At 34.7% G+C, this 20,661-nt stretch overlaps 1 long non-coding RNA gene across 1 annotated transcript in view; it reads right to left on the bottom strand.

Moving 5' to 3' along the window:
* Positions 1–4,666, bottom strand: part of LOC125699356 (uncharacterized) — a 29,838-nt gene extending 25,172 nt beyond the window's left edge. The window contains exon 1 of the long non-coding RNA XR_007379525.1: positions 4,595–4,666. This is a non-coding gene — a long non-coding RNA (uncharacterized LOC125699356). The remainder of the gene's footprint in view (positions 1–4,594) is intronic.
* Positions 4,667–20,661: the final 15,995 nt, after the last annotated feature.

Genomic DNA, 20,661 nt, shown 5'->3' with positions numbered 1-20,661 from the left:
ACTTTGGAAAAAGATATCTGACATTGAGAAGAACAGAGGATAATGAAGACTGCTGTTATGATTTTGGCTAAGATCTTTTTTTCTATTTCCCTCCTTAAACTTCTCTCTATAAGAATTGAAAACATTTCTCTGGGAACTGTGAGGTTTCCATGTTGTTGTAGCATGATTAATGGGCAACATAAACAGATAAGGTCTTCAGTAATGTTAAGGAAAGTAATTACATGGAGAAATACATAATAAAGTTCAGAACAGAAGAGTGATGTTTATCTTAAAAGATAATTTGGGAGTTTTCATATATTTTTGATTGCTCAGTTCAGGGAGAAAAAAAAAAATCTCAGATTTCCTGTAGTCAATTATCTCTTCCATCACTATGACAATAAGGCCAGAATATCACCCAAGAACTATAGCACAGCTAGAATATTCAGTGAATTCTGCCAAAAGATTATTTTCAAGCACTTTAACTTCCTTTTCTTTCTCTTTCTGTAATGACTTTCATGGACTCCACAGCAGACATGAGTGTAAAAGCTCTCGAAATGATGTTCCTTTCCCCTATGAAAATATCAGCCTTACTGCATTGCAAATGGCCTGCAGGGCTTCCCCATCTATGCACCTGGGCCACCCACTAGCAGAAAATAGTTTTTGATCTTTACAGTTCCCTCTCTGTTTTGTAATGTCTTTTAAAAGCATTTCCTATATTCCCACACACACCGGATTCCACATGAACTATGAGTTTTATTAGCCCTTTCCTTTATAACCTCCTTTTCTGTAGTACATGTCTCAATCACATGAAACTCCTGCAGCTTTCAAATGACAAAAACACTGAAGAGAATCTGAAGTCCAGGCTCCCAAGGCTGCAATATAGTTCCAGACAGTAGATCCTACTGGAAAGACTGAATGAAGTCAGGACCATACCCTCACATGAAGCTGAAACAATGATAAGAGGCAAAATACTGCAGAGTGGAAAAACGAAAAATACTAAATAAGAATGAGAGGATATCAGTGTATTTAGTTTTAGGTTTTTAGAACTTTGTGTAATTAGAAGAATTAATAGAAATATAGGATGTGCAATAGATATTAAACTTGAAGAACTGCTGTAATAATGAACAGTGGTTATTATACATACCCATTCAATTAAATCATCTTTATAGAATGTCTGCATTAATTTTACACTGGAAGTTTCAAAGGCATCTCAACTACAGGAAACTTTTTATTTCATGCTATGCACTGCTCTCCAAAAATATTTCTAAGTCATTCATACCTAACCAGGAATATTATTGCTTGGTAATTATATTTAATCAGGCAAACAAAATCACTGGAGTGAACACAACATTAAGAAAATAAATAACAGAGACAATCATGTATGATTCTGAGACAACTGCAAATATAAGTTGTGCAGTTCTGGCATAGTATTGTCTGGCTTTTCCAAAGAAAGCTGTATAATCTGCTGATGGATCAGCATCAGATACTTCAAAACTGTGGTATAGCCTTGGTAAAATCTATTGCAAGCAATGGTATTAAAGATGGAAAATAAATCATTAATTTTTCATCGTATCTAGCAGAGTGCAGTACATCACAACGGCAAATGTCATAAGGCAAGCAGTCTAAACTGATCCAAATGCTAACATGTAATGTACATGGTATTGACTATGTTTTTTGTCTGTGTTGTGTTTGTTTTGTTAGTTAGTCTGTTTCATTAATTTGTTTTGAGCATATAACTTATTCATGCTACCCCTCTACATGAAAACTTGGTATATGGGTTGCGGGGTAAAATCACCTCTTTAAAACTGGATGACTGAATGATTCAAAGTTACTTCTGAAGAGATCCCAGCTCTGTAGGAAACTGCCTGACAAGTTCACTCTACTTGTACTACTTCAGCTACTTCCTTTCCAAATATAGACAGCAATCCTATGAGATATCATATTCATTTACTTTAGTATCTCCAGGTAGAGTATCCCCAGAATAATATTTTTGCCGTGTGAACTGCCAGTTGTCTTCAACACTTGCAAATGCAGAGGTGCCTACAGTGATTGTAACCATTATTCATCAATTACTGATGACTAGTTCTTTACAAACAAGTGTCTTACCGTTCTTTTGTGTTAAGTATTTTGTTATTCATCTTAAGTGATGCATCTCTCTTTTGTTGTTCATTGTATCCTCTTACATACTGATCTCTTCAGTAGCTAAAGTTCTAACTTATTTCTCCTACACGAGTTAGCATCTTAAATGAAGACTGAAATGCTTATGTAGCATTTTTATTAATACTGTTGTATCACTGTCTGAATTACTTCTCAGTTTAATGCATTCTTCCCTCAGCACAGATTCTTAAATGTAGGATGCAGTTTATCTAGAACTGCTTCTTATAACTGATGTGATTCATCTTTGATTTGTTTTATTTAGCCGTACTATTTACATTCAGACTAAGAGAAATACTTTGGAAAGTGCCAGAGCCACATCCAGCCTGGCCTTGAATGCCTCCAGGGCTGGGGCACCACAGTCTCCTTGGGCAACCAGTTCCAGGGTATCACCACCCTTTGTGAAAAACTTCCTCCTAATAACTAATCTAAATCTCCCCATCTCAGTTTAAAATCATTCCTCCTTGTCTATCACTATCCACCCTCATAAATAGCCATTCCCCTTCCTGTTTATATGCTCCCTAGAAAAGTGTAATTATGAAATTGCAAGAAATTCAATATTGCGTAGAATTAAAAACATAACTAACCTTAGGTTTATCAAGTATTAAATAAATTGAAATATTTTTATGCTTATACATGAGCAAAAAGTTTGTCTAGTTGTTGACAATGCAACATTATACTTTTGTGTAACAAAAATACAGTAATTGTATATAAATAAGATCATTTATTTCTGAAGGTGTTGTTACTAATAAAAAATAAGTTATTTTAATACAACCAGTAATTTCTTAGTGCTTAGGACTTATTATTTTATCAGAGACTCTAATATAACTTGTACTTCCAAGGTACTGTTAGTGTTACTCTGGACATAAAACTTAGAAATTATTTTTCTTTTAAGGCTTCAAAAAAATCTGTAATTTAAGGCTGTTTCCTTTTTTTATTTATATATAATATATATATAAATATATTATATATTTTCATGTATATTTTATTATTACTGTTTTTTGTATGACGTACTTCCTTTTTCCACTCCTTATGCCTCCATAAAACTTCATCAAATTATTTCTGTATGCTCAGAATAAAACATTGTAAAAGTCAGATGCATTATAGCCTACTATTTTCAGTGTTCATTTTGGTACTTACTTTGCTACTTTTGCTGCTATTTTTCCAGATTACATGCTGACACAGTACCTGTGTCCCTTCTAGTTTCTTTTAGCTGTCAGATTTTTAAATTAAAAAATTGAAAAGCAGTGTTTTACATGGAACAATCTACTGGAAATAAAAGCTGGCTTGCATTTGTCTCCGTTGTGTTAAGTCAGCTGGACACCATACCACTCTGTGTAGGAGGATAATTGCCATCAGTGAACATATGCTTTTCTCAAATTTTGCAGGAAACTCCAATTTATATTACAATAATGATTATTCTGAATAAATATAGATTATATTATCATATTCATATTATTGTTTACCTACTTTATATGTGTCATATAATGTAAATATTATTATATGATATACATGAATAAAGAAAATAAATATTATTTATGATAACACATATATTGTATATAAAGTAAATAAACAATAATTATATACTTTGCTGTTGTAGACAGTCCATTGTTGATATGTAGCTATAGAATAGACTCCATCCTGTTAGTGTTTTAAAGTAGATGAAATTTCAGAACCGGATTTAAAATGATCAAATTTCTTTATACTTAAATCAGAAAGAAAATGAAGACAATATAAATTAATCAATTTAGATGTAACTATTTCCATGGCTGTATGCAGTACAATAGCTTACACAGACTAAGTGCATTAAGACTTCTGTTCTTGATTTTTATGCCCCTTGAGAGAGGGGGATTAAAGAATACTCTAATTAACATCACATATAGATATCCAATAACGCAAGTAAAATAAGAAGGCAGTTGTAGGATTTACCTGTGCCAAAGAACACAGATTTTTTTCTTGATTACAATATATATCTTATGTGGACTGCAACGTTCTCTTAAGAAGATAGAGGTTCTCCACTGACTCAAACGAGAATACAGTTTGATGAGCTTTCTAAGCCAGTTAGGTGGGGGTGAATGAATGCAGTCCTGAACAGATAGATACCTATTTTTTAAGTGAACACCATATATTTGCCCAAGCTCTTGCTTGTTTGTACTTAGTCTACTTAATACAGAAACATTATCGTGAGGAAATATAAAAACTCCTTCCTAAAATTTTTCCCAAGTCTGAGAACTTTGTTGTGACCTGGCAGATTCAGAAGTTTTGGACATAAGAGAAAATATTATTTATTAAGAAGAAAAAAAAGAATGTGTGTGTGATCAGATTTATTTATACTGCTACACTGCATTTGAAATATACAGGTGTGTAATCAACAAATATACAAGTGTTATAATTAAGAAACACATAGGAAAATTAGGCTAAACAGATTATCACACTAAAAAAGAATGGATGGAAAGCTTACCCTTATCCTGGGGTCACTAAGAAGAATCCAAGAGGAACAACCCCCCAAAAGAGATCAATCCCTCATGGTAGCCAGCTCTTAAATGGGGTCTAGGAGAGGTGGAGCCAGGTTCCACCCCTTTCATTAGCAGAGGAGAATTGTCTTCATCTGCACTCCCAGGGCTGACTCATTGCTTGCCTCAGGTGGTCAATCAGAGGTACAGGCCATAATTCAGCAGTTCCTATACAACAGGCTAATACAGTGTGCAGGCCTGAAGGCTAACAAGGCCTATAGTAAACAAAAAAAACTTGTTAAAAGAAAATATTAGAAAGTATAAAATTTTACTACTTTCAACAAATAGCTTACCGTAAGGCAAATACTGTAATGAACCCAATTCTGGATTTATCTGTTCCAAACTTCCTGTTCAAGCAAGGCCACCAAGAGCAGATTGCTCAACTGGTGTCCTAGACTAGCCTGGTGTTCTAGACTAGCCTTCCTGTTCAATCAGGGTCCCCTAGAGGCATGTGTTTGAGTGAGTTTTGAATATCACCAGGGAAGGAAACTCTGCAATCTCTCTGGGCAACCTGCTTCACTGCTCAGTGACCATCATCATGAAGAAGACTTTCTTCAAGTTCAGAGGGAACTTCATGTGTTTTACTTTATGCCTATCACTGACCACCACTGAGAAGAGTTTGGTTCCATTCTCTTGACACCCTCCCTTCAAATACATATACACAATGATCGGGTCACCTGAGCCTTTTCTTCTCTAGGTCCTGCATCCTCAGCTTTTCCTCGCAGTATAGATGTTCCTTTTCATCATTTTAATAACTTTTTTTCTGGGCATGTTCCAAGATCTCCATGTCTTTCTTGTTCTGAGGAGCCCAGATCTTGGCATACTAGTCCAGGTGAAGTTTTAGCAGTGCTGAGTACAGAGGAAGTATTGACACGTGGAATCAAACTCTGTAACCCAAGTAAGATTACAAAGCAGGTACGGTTTATTCAGTGCTGTGCAGACACCTGGTGCAAGGGGGATAGATCCGCCTAACTTGCACATCGTCTAGAAAAATCATGTTACAAATATAGGCAAAACTAATACATAATCAATAATTTTCCCAGAATTTGGATGCATTACACCCCTGAGAGTTTGTTAGCATGCAGACCCTCCCCTCTTGAGCGTGCGTAGTGGATCGTGGGATGAAGATTTGTTGTTTTCCTTGCGAAGGCTTCTGACCGTTTTTGCTGTAAACTCCTGGCCTTTCGGGGGGCATCCCCCCAAACTGGTTTCTTCTTGCCCTGTGGACATCTAATCACCTCCCTGCCAAATGTCCTCGGGCTGTTCTCAAACCCTTATCTTTATGGCCTTCATCCCCCTCACTATCCCAGACACAGTGTCTGCCATCCCTTATTTTTTAACAAGCTCTACATTCTTGCTTCTTATAAACTACCTCTAACTATTTCCCTTCACCCCCTTATTCTCAGTCACTGTGAAGCCTTCTTGCCTTTCTACTTTCGCTTATGGGGCCCATCTCACCTTTCAGTATAACCTCTTTCAACCTGCTGACAACACTTTTCCTGATGTAAGGAACAGAGTGGTTCCTCAACAGCTCATGGTATCAACTTGATCACCAGGAGTTCTAGATCCTTCTCCACAGAGCTGTTTCCAGCAGGTCGCTCCCCAACCTTTAGTCATACATGGGATTACTCCTTCCCACATACTGGACCCTGCACATGCCTTTATTAAATTTCAAGACTTTCCTCTCTATTCATCTCTCCAGCCTGCAGAGATCCTTCTGAATGGCATCACAGCACTCTGAGGTGTCAGACACTCCTCTTGGTTTTGTATCGTCTGTAAACTTGCTGAGGAGTCACTCTTATCTAAGTCACTGATGAATAAGTTAAACAGTACTGGATCCAGTATCGATTCCTGGAGGATATTGCTAGCTACAGGCCTAAAACTAGACTGCTACAGATAATAACCCTTAGAGCTCTGCCAGTCAGTCAGTTCTCTATATTCTCTATACACCTCAGAGTCTACTTGGAGCACCTGTATTAGGTGAGTTTGCCTGTGATAATGTTACTGGAGACAGTGTCAAAAGCTTTGAGAAGTCTAGGTAGATAACATCCACTGCTTTCCCCTCAGTTATCCTGTCAGCTGATTAAGCATTATTTCCTTTTCAGGAAGCTGTGCAGACATTAAATTAGCTAGGTATTGAGGCATTAATTAAAAAATCCTGAGATATTGCCTGGTTATTTGCAGTTCAGATTATAAATAAATTATGAAAATAAATTTATACTTTAACCACTGATACTACAGTTTTGCTTTCTACTGTGCTTTGCTGAATATCAGAGATTGTTTTTTTTTTTGTTTTTTTTTTTTCTCAAATTTTTTTTCCTCTTCATAAGAACTTCAGGCTTATAAAGTTGAAAGATTCTGAGAAATGGCTAATAATTGAAAAATACTTACAGAATATAATTTGAAAATAACAGTAATATACCAAGAAGTCTTTGGGCAATGAAGAAATGTCTAATAAAGTATTTTGTAAATGGGAAGGACAGTCACTGGATCAAGACAATGCACATCGAAAGTTCAGACATACCATGCATATGCAGTTATATTTTACAGGATTTCTTGTGTCAGTGTAAAACAGGATTACAGATGTTGCCATGGTATTACGATCAAGGGTAGTAATATTTTAATTTAAAAAAAAAAAAAAAACAAACAAAAAAAGCAGAAGAGTATTTTTTCTAAAAATTGTGTTTTTTTCTCCATTTTTTAAATGCTCAAAGACTTTGTGTTAATCAAAGAAAATTTTAGAAGTTATAGAAATGGCATTGTGAATCAATTTTCAGTATGATAAGTAGTGATGAGAATTATTAAAATAGGATTTAAAAATAAATTAAAAAGCAGGTAACATTAAAAAATTGTAAGAAATTATTTTGTAACTATTTATGCATAATAAAGAACATAACTTAAGCAATTTTTTTTTTTTTTAATTTTTGAGTTTGGTCTGTATTGTTAAAGCTTATTATATAATGGATCTATTCATGAACATTGAAAGAAATATATAATGTTCAGAAAAAAGTTATTTTTAAGTGAAAGTTGTATGTACCATAACATAGAACATAAGGCTAATTTTGAATCAACAGAAATTTTTGCAAGTGTTCATAAAACTCACAGAGTAAAAGAAAACATTTGTGAGCTCTGATGGAAACTACCCAGTTGATTTTAGGAATTCATGTAAACAAAATAATGTATTTTAGAAGTCTAGTTTTAATTAGTCTACTGGAAGATTAAATATCTTTCCCAAATTCTTGTGAATAATCTGATATACCCAATACTTCCTTTAGGTAATTAACACTGTTCATTTCCATTACAGCCTTATGTTTTACACAGTAGAAATAAAAACAAATTGGTTCAAATTGTCAATTTCCTAGAATCTGTGATGAACATCCCAATTATTTTTTTGATTTCAGGCTTTAATCTGAGGATTTTATTTTCCACAAAATCCAGATGCTACAGGATTAGATTGTTATCTTTAAAACCCTTTTGTAAGGTTATCATTCTTTGTTTTCCATATTTTTTTTCAGTGGATTACAATTCACATTTTCATTATTGTATTTTAAACATACATATAAGACAGCTTTACATTTACAGGTTATGAGACACAGAGAAATTTGCTTGTAATATTGGAACAGTTTGATTAAAAAAAAAAAAAGTGTGATTGCTATGACTATTCCTTGTGAGTGCTTTCTTGAAGATGCTTTCTTGGAAGTTGATGAAGTCTATACAGACAACTTCTATTGTTATTGAAATTTTAACTCCTTTACACATTAGTTTATCCATTTACTAGTTACATTTTTTATTACATTTTACATTCCTTGGGATTTTGAATGCATTTGCTGAGGAACAAATGAAAGCAGAGGTAATGAAACAGAGAAGCAATAAAATGGGAAAATTCTTTTGAAAGATAATTTTCTATTCCTTAGACAATGCTGGGGATTAACTGATTAACTTATTGTAGCAACACCTATTTCCATTTTAATTGTCCTGAAGAATGACTACATACTAAGAACACTGACTGTGAAACAATTGGAAAAGGAGTGAAATTTTCAGTTTTTTTTCTCCTTTTATCACTGGGAAGGGGGAGGGGGGTGAGATTGGAAATGTTGGGAGAGAGGGAAAGAGTTCTGTACAGTTCTCTTCTTACTTCTGGTCACAAATAAATGGGAAAAAAAAAAAAAAAAAGATTTCTGAAAAATTGTCTTATATTCTCTGGATTAATTTGCCCTAAACTGCATGTTTAGTCATGTTTTTCCCTAGAAGGTCTTGTGAGTTGAAATTATTGTTTGCTACCTGGTGATAGGCATATGCTCATGAGAATTCCAGATCCCATTTTAATTAGTGTCACTCCTTGCCTGTAGGTAGAGGGCAGTGATCAAAATTTGAAAATCCCCTTTTTTGTATTAAGGCAAAGTGACTCTCAAGGTCTGCACATAAGAAGAAAAAAAACTCAACTTTAATAAGAGATTTCTATATAAGAATTATCCTATATGCTTTGGCTTTCCCACAGTAATATCTACCTAATTTGTGTGGTTTTATAGGAAATTCAAGTGAGCCTTGCATTACTTAACAACTTTTAAGAGACAGAAAGATGGTCCTGTGTCACGCCTGTTGCTGGAGGTTTTCCAAGTGGCATAGAACTAATGATAAAAGGGGGACACCAGCCACCCCTAGTCCCTGCTTATACTAACAGAGAAAAAAGTAAGGGATGGTCCCCCCTGAGCTTGATTTACAGTTGTAGTGGGTCATCAGCCAAATCTTGGTTAGGACACTGGAAACTAACCAAACTGAAGGAAGTGACACCAGGCCCTCTACCACAGCTTGATTCTTCCTGGACATTGTTCTGGATTCTTCCAGGAATGGTTGAGATGTTAACCAAATTAAGGAAAGGGACAGTTGGCTCATGACTGAAATGTCTCTCTCGAATTGACTAGTATCATTTTAAAAGCCACTTGTGGCTCTTCCCTCATCAATGGCTCTTATAAACAGATTAAAGGTTTATTATCATAAAATGCTAATAAACGCAAAGGAAATTTTTACAGAGACATTGATCCATGCTTCTTGTTGAGATAACAGTGAAAGACAAAGGCAAAATCCTTTTTGCCAAATTCTCACTAAATATATCAAATTAATCAAAAGATCACTATAATTTTAATTTAAAGATGTGACTATCAGCCTCCAGACTATCTGAAATAATATCAAAGTGGTGGGGAATATGTAAATATTCTTATCTGTAAATTTGTTTTTTCACATACTTAAATTTTCTGGTATTACAGGGCAAAATGATAAAGAAAGTGGCGACTTTCAACATAAATTTTGTGAATTGTTGAAGATATTCATGATAAAGCAGATTGGAATTTGTTGCGAAGGCTGAGGAAATCTACACATAGTCAAATAAAGAAATTAGAGATTAAAGTTAGGTTAGAGGTAAACCTACTTGCAATCAGAAAAGTAGAATGATTTTGGAATTCCAGCAACAGAAGTCTTTAAGAACAAGTTGTAAACGTATGTTTGCAAATACAATTCATTCACTTAGCGTTAAGGTTAAGAAATGAAATGGTTCGTTCTCTTCTGTCTCTGTTTTTTCTAATATTGATTCACACAAAGTGAAATTCAGCTACAAGAATATTTCATTACTATCTTGATAGTATTATTTTTAGTATTAAAATTTTTGCTTGAAATCCTTGTAAATTTTACTTATCATATTAGAAACCACACTAGCAATAAAAAAGCAAATAAGAATTCCACTTTCTTTTATCTTCTTTCCATTTGTTCCCCCCTAATGGTCTGTGATTCTCTGCTACTGTAGAAACTTGATATATGTTAATATAACATAACAGAAATGCATACATTTTGTTTATTTTGTTACAAATTTGCAAACCTGGCATTCCATACCATGCTGTCTGGCATTATAATGATATAATGATACAGATACAACTTACATTTTCAGCTTTTTGTCCTAAAATGCTGACGCAATTGTGAAGTAAATATATTCTGTAGATAGGTGCTGATCATTTTAAATGTATTTGGTGTAATTTTGTTGCCAGTTCCCATCTTTCTTAGTTCGTTGACATGCTGTGTTCTAATTTGTTTTATTATTGTCTGTACTATTCATTTTAAAGATAATATTCATAATGTCTACTGTCAAGTTTTGATTTTAAGTGTGCAGATATGGCCATCACAAGAAAGCTATGGTATTCAAGCAATGTTGAGAATGTTGAGAATAATAGTGCCAATTCAAGTAGACAGTAATTCATAGAAACATTATCCAGTCAAATATTTTTTTAATTATTATTATTATTTATGATTAACTTTGTTACTATCCTTCTACTAAGTTGTCATATCTTCTAAAGTGCAGGAAATTGGTTTATTGTTAAAGATGAAATCTTGATGCAAAATTTGAAAGTGGTCAGGTGCTTAGCAGCTACAGAATAGAAGTGATCACAATGAGTAGCAGACTATCCTGCTACTTTTTTCTGTGAAAAGTATTTCCAAATATTTTATTGTCATAGAACATTTCACCAGAATTCCAGTGTATTTATTTTGAGGTAAAATTGTACATTTTATGAGGAGCAAGGCGTAAGTCTGTGTGTAACAGCACCATCTGGTGACCTTATCACATAAGTGCTATAGATTGATACCTACAGATTAAAATAAATAAATAAATAAATAAAATTAACCTAGTTATCTATAATCACAGAATAATTGAGCTGTTTGAGGTGGAAGGGATATATAAAGGCCACCGAGGCCAACTACTCTGCAATGAACAGGAACATCTACAGTTAGATCAGCTTGTTTCAGAGCCCCATTCAACCTGATTTTGAGCATCTCCAGGGATGGAGCTTCCACCATCTCTCCAGGTAACCTGTTTGAAAGCCTCACCACCTTTACTGCAAAAAAATTTATTTAATATGTGCAATCTAAATCTCCCATCTTTCAGTTTGAAACCATTTCCCCTTGTCCTATCGTCATGACCCACTGCTTCCTTATAAGCCCCCTTAGGTATTGAAAAGCCACTATCAGGTCTCCCAGAGCTTTCTTTTCTTTAGGCTGAACAGCTCTAGCTCTCTCAGTCAAGGGTATTCTACCCCTTGGATCATTTTTGTGGCCCTTCTCTAGATGCTCACTAACAGTCCATGTCTCTCATACTGAGGACTCCACATCTGGATTCAGTACTCCTGGTATGGTCTTACTGCAAAGTAGAGAGGCAGGATCACCGCCCTTAACCTGTGAGCCTCTCTTCTTTTGATGCAGCCAAGAAAACGATTGGCTTCCTGGGCTGTGGGGATACACTGCTGGCTCCTGTCCAGTTTGTCATCCATGAGTACCCCCAAGTCCTTTTTGTCAGGATTATGCTCTATCTTTTCATCCTCTATCTTGTATTAATAATGGGGGTAAACACCAACCAGGTGAAAGGCTTTGTGCTTGGATTTGTTGAAACTCATGAGTTTCACCTGGGCCACTGCTCAGTCAGTCTAGGTCTCTGGCTGACATCCTGTCCCTTGGGCATGTCAGCTTAGTGTCACTCACAAACTTGCTGAGGTAAAAAATGGTTCTGCAAGACAGAATATGTACTAAATAAATAAATAAATAAATCTGGGCTAAAAAATAATTTACAAGTTAGAAATGATCAGTAAGTGGTCGGTCTTTTTGTATTCCAAGTAAATTTCATAGTATAATGCCCAATTCTTATGATGATTATAATCCTTCTCTTACAGTTTTATTTTGAACACATAAATGTTTTTTATCCTAAAAAATGGAAAATTTAATGACATTAATTTGTTTGAAAACTACCTCGCATTGACTGATCTATTTCAATGCTGTCAGTGAGGGTTTTTGTTTGTTTGTCTGTTTTTTTACCCTACTTAGCCTTGTTCTTCAGCTGATTCTTTTTTTTTTTTTTTCTTTTTCTTTTTCCCTATGAGAAACGCTGATACCTTGTGTTTTACAAGTCAACAGTAACTCTAGTAGATATACACCAGTACAGCCTTTGATATGGTTTGCTTAAGCAGAGCAAATAATTGAAATTAGTTTCCTTGAAATCAGCTGAGATTTCAGCAGGCTTAAAGGAAAAAAAGCAACTAGACTTGTAGTTCACTTGAATGCTTTCCAAGCAATCTGTTTAGTTCTGCATGTGCTTCAATTCAATTTCATGGTAATTTCATAAGGAGGCTGTATTTTAATCCAGTGTGCTGCAAAGCTAAATTTTTTACCCTTTTCTTTAAGTAATACATTTGGAACATTTTTTTTATGCTACTTTAGTTAGTAATATGATCATTGTTGCAGCACATTTTCAATTTGTCTGCATTTTAAATATTTCCCAATTTTTTCTCAATTATTTTCCTTCTCAGTACATAATGTATAGTGATGTACACAGAGCTATCCAAACAATTTAAGTCTTTTCTCCTTTTTCTCTATTTTTTTTTTTTTTCCTCCAAAAGCTAATTATTAAACTATATCTACTTAGCTAAAAACAGTCAATTAGTAGAATTAAATCGACTGGTGTGGTAAAGACAAAAATCTAGGAGAAAATATTTTTTGTGTTATAATGTGTTGTCAGTGAATTAAAGAAGCCTGCCTTAAAATGAGATTATACTGGCAGGGTTCAGAAAAATTATGAAAGCATCTCCAGTTGGTTTACCTTCTCTCTGAGTCATTCTATTCATGTTTTACATGGGATGTTGTCCAGTCTTTTACATCCCTTCACATGCTCAAGCATTTATTGGTAAACAAATATCTCCTAATATAAGCTTTTATTATATCTATATAGGAAAAAAAAAAATAGAATTCATCTTTACTCTCTTTCCCTGCACCAGTGTTGGGCCCCCACAAATAGATGAGTTTCTTTGAGATCTGCTCAAACATGGACTTCCCACAGGCTGTGTTTCATTGAAAACTATTTCGATAGAGGTATACTGCAGCATCTGATGCGCAGACTCAGATGTGAATGATCCAAATCATTTATTACAAGTTACATCACTCATATCACTTATATACCTTCACAAGTTTTCTTTTTCTAGCTTTCCCATCTGCCCCTACAACTTTCCCATCCACCTTTACTTGTCAACAGAGCATTTTACAAACACTCCTTAACTGTTCATGCAGGCGCTTATCCAATCAGAGCTGTGAGACTTTTTTCTCCTTCTAGAGATGTCCTTGGTTCTCATGCTGTTTATCTTGCTCCTCAGCTGCTGCTCTGAATGGTTTTTCTTGTATACCCACAGTATACCATTGGAAACAGTTCTTCATGAGTGGATTGCTCTGGCATGGGTGTCCAACCAGCAAGCAGTTCCCACCAGTCCATCTGCTCATCTGTGGCCTCACCTCAATGGCCTAAGGGAGAACTTGCTTTTGTTTTTCCTTTCTTCTCTCACAGAAGCACAACTCACATCACACCCTGGCTCAACTGAGGCCAGTACCAGATCCCTTTTAGGGTTCTCTGGAACTGGCTCTTATCTAATATGTGGCAGCTGCTGGATTCTTCTCATAGAGGCCACCTCTGCACCCCCTCTCAATATCAAAGCCTTGCCACATGAGCCCAGCACAGGATCATTTAAATTTACCCCTCTTCTGAGGTGACTCAATAATAACTCAGATTTAAATCTGAATTAATATTCTGAAAACCCAACATAGCAGAATGTCAATAATGAACACGTTACATAGATAACCAAATTACTCATTTAAAGATATTGAGCAATAGGGGATGGTTTTAAATAACTACCTTTCTCTTCAGAAGCTAAACTATGCTCCTGCTATACCGTCTTACACTATTTCTTTGCCTTTTCACAGAGTAGCTAACTACTTACATTTTCTCAATGTACATTTTCCATGTGTATTTATTTATAATGTAGTTTTACCTTCGAACTAGAAGACTTAATATCCAACTGTTTCCCACCCAATTTATTTGTTCATTCATTCATTCGTTCGTTTGTTTGTTCGTTCGTTCATTCATTCTCTTATGTAGTTGTTTCTGGTAATATTCTCGATGAAACTGACAAAAACCAACCAACAAACAAACAAACAAAAAAAACATTTAAAAAAAAAAATTCTGTTATTGAAATCATAGAATCATAGAATCACCAAGGTTGGAAAAGACATAAAAGATCATCCACTCCAACCGTTCACCTATTCCCAATAGCTCCCACTAAACCATGTCCCTCAACACAACATCCAGCCTTTCCTTGAACACCCCCAGGCTTGGTGACTCCACCACCTCCCTGGGCAGTCCATTCCAGTGCCTGACCACCCTTTCTGAAAAGTAATACTTCCTAAGGTCCAGCCTAAATCTCCCTTGCCATAGCTTGAAACCATTCCCTCTGGTCCTATCACTAATGACACGAGAGAAATGTTCTTGTATGAGTGGTCTTACCAGTCTCAGACAGCATATTATGAATTTTTGCAGTTAGGAAAAAATCATAATATTTTCCCAGATAACATTCAGATGGTTACTGAAATGAAGTCCCAGACTTGTGGAAGACGACTGCACTGAGATGATTAATTTTGGCACTGTGCTTGATAGATTCTTTGAAACACAGATGTGTTAGCACATGCCCAGAAAAGCCTTAAGATGGATGAAATATTTCATGTGAATCTGAGGCATAATATATTATGAAAATAAGATTAAAAAAAAAATGGTCTGTCTTACATGATCTCTGTTACATCACAAATATTGTTTTCCTTCCAGGATTTAAGCTTTGCTTTGCAATGATACTGCAAAAGTTTCCACCAGATATTATAGAAAAGCTATGAAGGAAATAAATGTCCAGGAGACTTAGTTCAAGATACATAAAAGTATGTCTCAAGCAAAACAAATAGTAACCTATTAACTGATGATGACATACAGTTTGTCAATAGTACCGAGCTAAGTTGTAGCAATATACTATACTGCTCATTCCTCCACCCTTTTCTATAAAGGAAATTGTTCTCCAGGGCATCAACTGAAGACATGTACAAGAGAAATGAGGTTAGTTTTATTAATTTACTTTCTTCACAACTGACTAACCATAGCTTTATTCTTTTATTCCCCTTGGCACTACTTTGTTCCTTTCTTTAATAACAGTAAATGTGAAAAATCAGGATTTGTTCTATTCAGCTTCATTTCACTTGGAGCGCTGTAGGGAGATGAGATTTGAAATTGTTCACTGCAATGCATAGGTTATCTAGTGGATTCACTTTACTGATGATGCAGTATCACTGCAGATGTATCTCTGCAGGTTGTATACTTTTATTTGAATATGAAGTCTCCAAGTTTTCATGCTTTTTGAGTAGCACACAGCAATTTCAAAGGAAGATATGTAAGCAGAATTCTTCTTCAAGTAGTTTTCCTCTCAGTGTAAATAGAACTTAAAAAAAGAGAACACAAAATCACAAAGAAAAGGAAATGAAATATTGAATCTTTCTCATAACTAATGAATGCTAATGAATGTTTTGTGCTCTCAGAATTTACAAAGGTCAAAAATTCACCTGCAGACATAATTGGTATTTTAAATGTTCATTGCCACAACTAAACTAGCTTAACTTAAACTGATTTTATTTTCATTTGAAGAATCAATAAATTCTTCCAAGGAAAAAGTATATCATTTTTAAGCAAAAATAAAATGATTTATTTTATTTTGGGCCATTTAAACTGCTTTTAAGAAATTTAAGAAAGAGAATTTGGAAACAAAAGTACTCATAAAAATTAGTAAAGACCTTGTGAATATCAGCAAACACAGATTTTCATTCCTCTTCTGATCTGATTTGCAGAATGGGCTTAGAAGTAACTTTCCTACACCATAAATGAGTACCCTGATAATGATTTAACAAATATGTGGGAGTGTTTATTTTCCTGATCATGCAATTCCATTCAACAGCTGAATACCCTTTGAATATTCTATGCATTCTTATTCAAAATGACTTAAAGGATGTGAATGAAAGTATATTGGGCTGATGTGGCAAGGTTTTGAGAACATGTGTTAGGGAGTGAGCTGCAGAGGTGATTTCTCTGAGAAGAGTACATCAGCTGACCCAAGTTAGATAAAAGCCAATTCCAGCAGATTCCAAAAAGGATTAAACACTGGCCAAAGTAGAGACAATGTGTGATGTTGTTTCTGCCTCTGTGAGAGCATATTTCAGAAAAGAAAAACTTCTTCAGAATAGCAGCATTCAAGAGTGAGAAAATGAGAGAAGAACAGTCCTGCAGACAATAAAGTCAGTGCAGGAGGACAAGAGGCACTCTGGGTGCTGGGGAAGAGGTTCACTGTAGCCTGTGAGGAGGTACACATTGGAGCAGGCTGTCCCTCTGCAGCCCATGGGGTACCATACAGAATAGATTTCATTTTGCAGTTTGTGGAGGAGCCCAACTGGACCAGATGTGGTCTAAAGGAGGCTGCAGCCCATGGATGTCTTTCACAAGAGCAGGTCCGAGGCTGAAGTTGTAGCCAATGGAGAGGAGACCATGATAGAGCAGGAGGTCTGGGGGAGCTGCTGTCTGTGGGACCCAGTGCTGGAGCAGTATGCTCTTGAATGATAGTCCTCATGGTACAGACCCATAATGGAGCAGTTTCTGAAAAGCTGCTGTTTGTGGGAAACCCACCTTCAAGCAGATTTTGAACTGCATCTGGTGGGAGGGATTCCATACTGAAGCAGAGGAAAAGAGTTAAAATGGTGAAGCAGCAGAGATGAAAATTTATGGACCGAGTATAATCCCAATTCCCTATTCCCCTGTGCTAATCAGGAGGAAGAGAGAAAAGAATGTGGATGTATGAAGGTGATATTTAATTTTCTTTTAGTTTCTCACTGCTCTCATCTGTTATTAGGCAATAAATTACATTGATTTCCCTTTGCTGAATCTTCTTTGCCTGTAATGGTAACTAGTGAGTGATCTCCCTGTCCTTATCTCAGTTCACAACCTTTATATTTCATCACATTTTTTGCCTTGTTTTGTAGGGGAGGGGAATGAGAGTGTGGTGTGTTTGAGCTTAGGCTGTAATTAGTGTTAAAACCACACACAAAAGATATTCTGGAATGGTCTTTCTGTGGTAATTAATATTTTCATGTACTCAGTACAGAGAAAAAAAAAAGAAAAACATTGTGTCAGTTTTACTTAATTGTATACAATGTATGTTTTATATTTTATATCTTAAATACAAATAGAAGACATATACAAATATTTGATGGGTGTTATATCACTCAGCTTTACAGGCACTGCAGTTGTAATATACTATGTTTACATTTTTTGTTACTAATCCAAGTTTTCCTTTACATTTAGTTAATGGAAAAATACTTCGTTGTTATATATATATTTCAAATTGAAATCTATACTTGCACTTGATAGATGATCAACAACTAGATGCAACCATTGCTTTCTGTTAGTGATGATGGTAAGTTCAGGTAACTAGACATGTTCAAATGTGTGTGAGTCTCACATTAATTATATTTCTCTAAGTTGGTCTCATAGGACCTTGGTAGAAAAGATGGGAGTAATGACTGAATGTTGTCAAAGCAAAATAAATTTTTTGCTCACTTTCACTGTTCAGTCCAATCAAGTTTGTCAGGTGTGACTTGCCCTTGGGGAAGCCATGTTGGTTACCACCAATCACCTCATCTTTATTTTCCATATGCCTTAGTAGAGCCTGGAAAACTTCTTCAATTAATCACGCTTTCACTATTTTATTAGGGTACAACTGCTCTGTTGTGAGAGTGTTTGTACAGATTCAGCCCAAACCAAAGTTCTCCAGCTATATCATAATTTCTTCAGTTTGAAGAGGCATGTCATGAGTTTCTCTTAATTTAATTTATCAAAATATTCTATAGAGTCTCCAAAAGATCCTCTCAAGAGAAGAAATAAAATGAAAAGAATATGAATATGTCCCTTGTGTTATTTCATTAGTTAAAAAGAAAAACAAAAGCAAAACCAAAAACAACAACAACAACAAAAAAACTAGGAATTACAGGAATTGCTACGATTAAGTTCAAGTCAATTTGCATTCACTATAAAATTTAAGTTAGAAAAAAGCAGGAAAATCCACAAATAGAAAAATGAAAAAAATTCAACCTGAATAATATGGGAAGAACTTTGATAAGGTTTGAGATTTTTGTACTTAAATAATGTTGTCAGTAGAACTGTTGCTAGTACGTTATTTTCCCAATTTAAAATTAAAGTTCTATTATCAAATGTATGGATAAATAAAGCAGGAAAATCATCACTAAATATTAAATAACATTTTGTTCTGTAATGATCATTGTAAAAGAAAAAGGGAACTTTTATTTTATGTGCACGGATTTGCTTTTCAAGTATGACCTTTATCTCATTTCCTGTTTTGAGTAAACCACAACAGAGTAATGGAAGTTATTTTTCTCTCTCCAAGAGCAAAAGGATGGAGTTTGTTTTGTTTTACTGAAGGTGGCATGTTTTTTTATTTTTTTTTTCTCTTTTGTACAGTATTACTTTTTTTCTAATTCCTTTTTGATAGGTTCAGTATCCCCAGATACTTAATGACTCACAACAAAATTAGCTTTGTCCCAGTAGAGTGACTCTTAGAAACAAACCATATCAGCAACATTGAACAAAATGCAAATTAACATCGAACTCCAATACTGGGAAAAAACATTTCTGAAGATTTTTTTCCTTTTATAGATATTATTACAACTTATTTTTGAACTGTTACATCTGGTTAGTTATTTTTTCTCTCCAGTAACAAGGTATGCTTCATTGTTGCACATTTTGTTTTGTAAGTTGTTGTTAGTGGTTCCATAAAAATAAAACATTTAATAGGGGACAAAAAAATATGAGAACCAGAAAAAATAAGAATAATATTTGGGAAAATCAGCCAGAGGTTGAATTTTCTGTAAAATCAATGAGATCTTTGATTTTAGGGCTATGAACGTATTCTGGTCTCCCTGTATATGTTATATATAATCAACAATTCATTTTAAAATAAATAGATTGCACATATGCTGTTACCAAAGTTTAATATGATTTCACACTTCTTACATGAAAACTTTACAAAAATAGCATTGCATCCATAAAAAACACAGTAATAATAGAAAGTTATATGCTCATTACAAAAAAAAAAAAAAAAAAAGGAAAAGAAATGTTGGGAAAAAATATATTCTCTCTAAATATATGATCTTGTACTCTCTATTAACCTGGGGGGGGGGGGGGGGGGAGGGAGAGGGGTAGAAATCCAGTATATCTTAGAACATATGGAATCATGTAACACATGAAATGTGTCCCTTTAAAAGCTTTTTGGAAGAGAACTAAAACATATGGATAAAAACAGAATTGAGAACTTGCAGATTTTTCCTGAAGATGAGAATGTGCAAATAATCTTCAAGAGAAAAGATGGGTCAAGTCAAATGAAAATTAAAAATCACAATTAAATTTATCTGAAGGAGTTATCTTTGTTATGTCAGTTAGAGCAATATTAAAGTAGGGAAAAGTATGAGACCAAAGAGAAATTAAGTGGTAGTGAGGTTAGATTATTATGATTATTATTTAATTCAGGGAAAACCAAAGCACATGTGAAAGTAGTATTTGAGGTCAAAAAATGATTAAGAACAACAAAAAAATGGCATGAGATGAAGAAGTGAAGGAAAGAGCATTGAGGTAAGGCAGGTAGGATCCAAGGGAGTTATAGGCAGATAGGATATGGGCTCTTAAAAAAGTCTCAGTGCACCATTAATAGCTCTAATATTGCAGATGGGAGAGGAGAAATAGGGAAGAAAGAATAAGAAAGAAATGAAGAGCTGTGAGAAAGAAAAAAAAAAAAAGATAAATTATTCTCAACAGAAGAATTAAGAATGTGATGTTTAAACTTTAACCGTGGGTATTTTTTTTATATCTTCAAAGAGCATTCATGTTCTGATTTTTACAGTAACGTCGGAGAAAAATAAAACCATCTCATACAAAGTACATCTTGTTCTTTTGACTTGAGTAACATTGATTTTTTTTTTTGTTTTCCCCCTTTTTTTTTTTTTTAATTCTTTTCTCTTTTCAGAGAGAAAACTCAACTCTGTTTTCCTTTATTCTGTGCCAATCTCATCA

This window comes from Lagopus muta, chromosome 1, assembly GCF_023343835.1.
Source record: "Lagopus muta isolate bLagMut1 chromosome 1, bLagMut1 primary, whole genome shotgun sequence".
Classification (NCBI taxonomy): domain Eukaryota; kingdom Metazoa; phylum Chordata; class Aves; order Galliformes; family Phasianidae; genus Lagopus; species Lagopus muta.
This window is presented reverse-complemented; position numbering and strand designations above follow the sequence as displayed.